A 5370-nucleotide genomic window follows, 5' to 3' on the forward strand; every position below is an offset into this window, starting at 1 on the left:
GTCAATCTGTGGTTGCCAAGATCTTGCAAAAAAATATAAATTTTTCATATTGTTGTATAGTCCTTCATTATCACTACGATCATCACGCTTGGTTACCAAGGTTTAAAAAATATTGCCCCGCCTGAGGCGTAGAATATGCAGGAATAGGGTTACTTTATCCCTTTTGTTTTAAAAAATTAAAAATTGGTTTCTTGGATTTCTTAGGGCTTCCAGATGCCACAGTTTTTTTTTGTACTAGCAATTTTCAAACACCCTGTATTATTGTCGCTGGTAATGTGACAGCACAAAAGATGATTGCCAATGCATACACCTATTTTAAGGAAAGAAATTTGTGTTTGGGATCTGCTGTTGAGGTACTGTTGATGATTTACACCTAACACATCATTTTAAGTCTTGTTTTTGTAGGTAACTGCACTTTGTTTGGGTATTAGTAAGAACTCAGTCTTGCAATACAAAGATGCAGTACAAGAGGAGCCTCAGAAAATTAAAAGGCGACGTTCCAAAAATAGTACGACAGATTTGGGTCCAAATATTAAACAAGAAATTCGTTTTGTTTTATATGACATGGTTCATCAGAGTAAGAGAGAAGAAAGGGTGCTTTATTCAATCAGATTTTTTTTTCTTAATTTATGAGTTTATTTTGCATGTAGATTTCTGGGGCCATTATTTTAGGAAATTAAGTGTGTAGAACTAATAATTTTTAATTGTAGAAAAGCAGGTGACCTTGGATACTTTAGGCCAGGAGCTCACTTCAAACTTTATTTACCATTACAAACGTTCAAGTCTTGCAATACTTTTGAAAACATTAAGTTTCACTTATCGTAAAGACGACAATAGGCGTGCATTAATGGAGAAGCCGCATGTTACGTTACTGAGAAAAAAGTTTTTGAAAGACTACATGGACAATTTAAACTCCTTTGATCCTAGACCTTGTGTTTATTTGGATTAAACGTGGGTATTTGCTGATGGCACAGTAAGGCGATCTTGGCAAGATGAAGATGTACGATCAGTAAAAAAGATAACAGGGGAAGGAGGTTCTGACTAGTGTAGTCAACTTATATGAAATTACGTTTAATTGTAAAATACGAAATTTTAGATCGATACATTGTCGTTAATGCGGGTAATTCTCATGGTTTTATTGAAGGAGCAGGACTCATCTTCAAAAGCAAAAAAAATTCACTGGATTACCATTCAGAAATGAATGCAGAAACTTTTGAAGAGTGGTTGCAAGATAAATTATTACCTGCTTTGACGGAACCATCAATAATTGTTCTGGACAACGCCAGTTACCATAGTCGCTTGGAGGAAAAGAAACCAACTTGTGCATGGAGAAAAGCTCATTTACAGACCTGGCTTCAAAATAACAATATCCATTTTTCTGAGACAGATAAAAAGGACACCTTATTAAAGTTATGCAGACAAAATTATAAAAGTCCTGTCTACGTAGTGGATCATGTTATTCATGAGGCTGGTCATAAACCATTACGTTTGCCTCCATATCATTGTATTTTTAACCAGATTGAAATGGTATGGAGTCAAACCAAGCGAACATATGACAGTGAGGTTCTGAAGAACAAAAATCCAATTTTGGCGTGAAGGACAGCTTTAGAAGAGGTCTCTGCAGAACAATGGACACGTTACATAGGTCATACCAATAAACTTATAAGACAATATTTTGAACTAGAGGTATATACGTCTGTTGAGGAGCTGGTGATTAATGTTGACATTGAAAGTGACGACAGTGATAGTGATTTGAGTTTTCACCTAGGTAATTACTAGTTATTTAAAGGGTTTGGTATATTTGCAGATGTAGCGTTTTGAAGACGAGATGGGGGGACATTCAACCCCTGGTAAGTGACAGTATTATAGGTACACGACTAAAATAGATGGTCAAACCCCATTTTGAGTGAAAATCCATTATGAACAGGGTTCTGACCTGTGTTAGCTTCTTGTCCCAGGTGAGATAAAAATAAAAATGTAGAAATAAACATGTTTTGTCGTTATTTTATTTTCCTGGCCCAAAACTAATTCATGTCAACGTATAATGCATTCATTTTTGTAATGACGAACTAACTGGAACTTTTTTTTTGTTAGATTTTTTTACAAAATAAATGAAAATTAGACAGCTGGCAATGATTTAAATTGTCATATAATTGTCACTGCCAAAATGAATGAATTTCCAAAACGGAGTTAAGCATCAATAAGCAAGCAGACAAACCAGCACATTTTAAAGGCTTTCAACAAAATAAAAGAAATTACTCATGGAGATAATGGAAACGCAAGTACGAAAAGTACAAAATTGTAGAAGCTGCGGCGGATGTTTTTTCGGTAAATTCTAATCTAAAATAAAACTCTTCCTAAGTGCTGTCCAGGCTTCAGTCCCAGAAGTATGTACAAAATTTTAGGTGAAGGACAAGGACAAGGCTTATGGGAAACTTTAGCATCCATGACATATCCCCAATTAGGTATTGTTAATTTGGTTGAAGATTCCGATTCGGACTTAGAAAACAGCGACGATGACGAGGATGAGTAGCAAAATTCAAAATTATTTCATTGTTACGTTCAACTGCCTTTTCGTATTTGTTTAATGCAACTTTGCTTTTTTTCAAAATACATAATTAAACAAATTTAATTTCACTATGCTTTGATTGGGATCAGTTTTGACAGGACAAATGACGTGACCCATAACCTAACTTTTTAAAAGCCCAAATTCGCGGTAAAAAGATGTGTTCACAAGACAAAAGTAACTAAATTTAGTAACTTTAGTTCGTCATTACAAAAATGAAAGGATTATAGGTTAATATTTTTTTCTAACACTAATATCTTATACTGTTTCTATGGTGCATTTGAGCTCACACCTTATGTTTCTCATAAAATACGCTTTCTCTATAAGACACGTCGTCAATAGCAACGTATCTTATAGAGTCATAAAATACGCTCACACATTATTCAAGTAACATTTTATTCCTCATTTTTACAGTAATTATCACAAAAGTGAAAAGTACAATTATTGAATTGGAACTGCCACATTAGCTTCGTGCTCTTGTTCCTAACATCTTCTTCTTTATCTTCTGTTGTTTCATCCAATGCAAGTGGCCGGCCATCGAAAACTGGCAATCTTTACATTTTCTTCAAATGATTCTTGCCGTAATGTAAATTAACTTTTAATGAAGTTCTACACACCTACCTCATATCAAGAAAAGCCAAAATGACATCTTCCGTTACCTCCGTGATGCTTTTTTCATTGTTCCGGCCTTGAAACGAAACATACACCTTTTCGTATGCACTTTTAGACTTCATTGGTAACAAATTGCCCCTTTTTTCTTATTTCTTCTGGAACGTTTTGGCACATTTCAACGATGAAAATTGTTTTTTTCCAAATTTGTTGATATTATTACCATAGTACCCACGGCAATCTGCGCATTTTGTGTATTGTGACGCGCCTCAAATAATTTCTGAATTTATTAAAATTTCTAATAAGATGTTAGTGTTAGAAAAAATCTTGAAGACAACGCGTGTTTTATAGTTTAAAAATCTCGATCTATTAAATCCTCGCTCCCTGCGGTCGCTCTGATTTAAACTACGATCTCGATTTTTAAATCGTCTATAAAACACTTGTTGTCTTAATAGCTATTTTCTAACACTAATATCTTATACTGTTTCCATGGTGCATTTGAGCTCACACCTTATGTTTCCCATAAAATACGCTTGTCTCTATAAGACACGTCGTCAATAGCAACGTATCTTATAGAGTCATAAAATACGCTCACACACATCATTCAAGTAACATTTTATTCATCATTTTTACAGTAATTATCACAAAAGTGAAAAGTACAATTATTGAATTGGAATTGCCATATTAGCTTCGTGCTCTTGTTCCTAACATCTTCTTCTTTAACTTCTGCTGTTTCATCCAATGCAAGTGTCCGGCCATCGAAAATGGCAATCTTTACATTTTCTTCAAATGATTGTTGCCGTAGTGTGAATTAACTTTTAATGAAGTTCTACACGCTTACCCCATATCAAGAAAAACCAAAATGACATCTTCCGTTACCTTCGTGATGCTTTTTTTTATTGTTCCGGCCTTGAAACGAAACATACACCTTTTCGTATGCACTTTTAGACTTCATTGGTAACAAATTGCCCTTTTTTTCTTATTTCTTCTGGAACGTTTTGGCACATTTCAACGATGAAATTTTTTTTTTTCCAAATTTGTTGATCTTATCCCACCTCCACCCGGCGGCACGGCAATTTTGCCGGAGTACATACACTATTACAGATATTACTATCAAGTAATAGTGCAGTGCTTATCAACATAATTACCGGCGTCTCGCCTCCGCATTTTGACTTTGTTGTGTATTATGTTCTGTGTCAATGTTAAGGAACTTCCTCACGATGTGACATGAGTATAATAATATACCTTTTTGAATTTCAACTACCAATGTGTTATCTAAATCCAGAATTTTTAAATTTTTAAAAAGAGATTGCGGTACTATTCCCGTTGCTGAAATTACAAGTGGTAAAATCGAAATTTTTTCTAAACACCAAAGATTTCTCATTGCAACGGACAGCTCTAAATATTTATTAATTTTTGTGTTATATGTCTGTGTTATATTATGTGAATTTGGAACAGCTATATCTAAAAGATATGCTTGCTTTTGTTGTTTATTTAAAATTATAATGTCTGGTCTGTTATGCTTAATATGAATGTCAGTTAAAATTGTTCTATCAAAATATAACTTGTAACTGTCATTTTCCAAACAACTTTCTGGTGTATAACTATAATGTGGTTGTGTATTCTTTAATAAATTGAATTTAACAGCTAAATTCATGTGTATAATTTTAGCGAATATATCGTGACGTTTTTTATATTCGCTTTGAGCCAAAACGGTGCAAGAAGAAATGATGTGTTCAATTGTTTCCCCTTCAGTTCCGCAAATCCTACATTTATCAATTATCGATTGTAAACCGCATATGTGTTTTTTATAATTTCTTGTATTTATAACACGATCTTGTATTGCAAATATAAAACCCTCCGTCTCAGGGTGAATATTTGATTTCTTAAGCCATGCATGAGATGCCTGAATATTAACTTCTGGTTGTTCCAGTTCTTTAAAGTATCTCCCATGTAAAGACTTCTGTTTTATATTTGCTATTGTGTCAGGTATATTTGGCTTAACAATGTCTGAAATTATATTATCACTTAAATTTAAAGGTGTGTAGCCTTTATCGGCTGAAACCAAAGCATTGATATTATTACCATAGTACCCACGGCAACCTCCGCATTTTGTGTATTGTGACGCGCCTCGAATAATTTCTGAATTTATTAAAATTTCTGATAAGATGTTAGTGTTAGAAAAAATCTTGAAG

General features: G+C 33.9%; 1 long non-coding RNA gene across 1 annotated transcript; it reads left to right on the forward strand.

Moving 5' to 3' along the window:
* The first annotated feature begins 253 nt into the window (after positions 1–253).
* LOC138137342 (uncharacterized) lies at positions 254–1488 on the forward strand. Its single transcript, XR_011161701.1, has 3 exons — positions 254–353; positions 406–1034; positions 1097–1488. It is a non-coding gene; the product is annotated as an uncharacterized lncRNA (long non-coding RNA).
* Positions 1489–5370: the final 3882 nt, after the last annotated feature.

Source organism: Tenebrio molitor, chromosome 8 (assembly GCF_963966145.1).
Source record: "Tenebrio molitor chromosome 8, icTenMoli1.1, whole genome shotgun sequence".
Taxonomy (NCBI): Eukaryota; Metazoa; Arthropoda; class Insecta; order Coleoptera; family Tenebrionidae; genus Tenebrio; species Tenebrio molitor.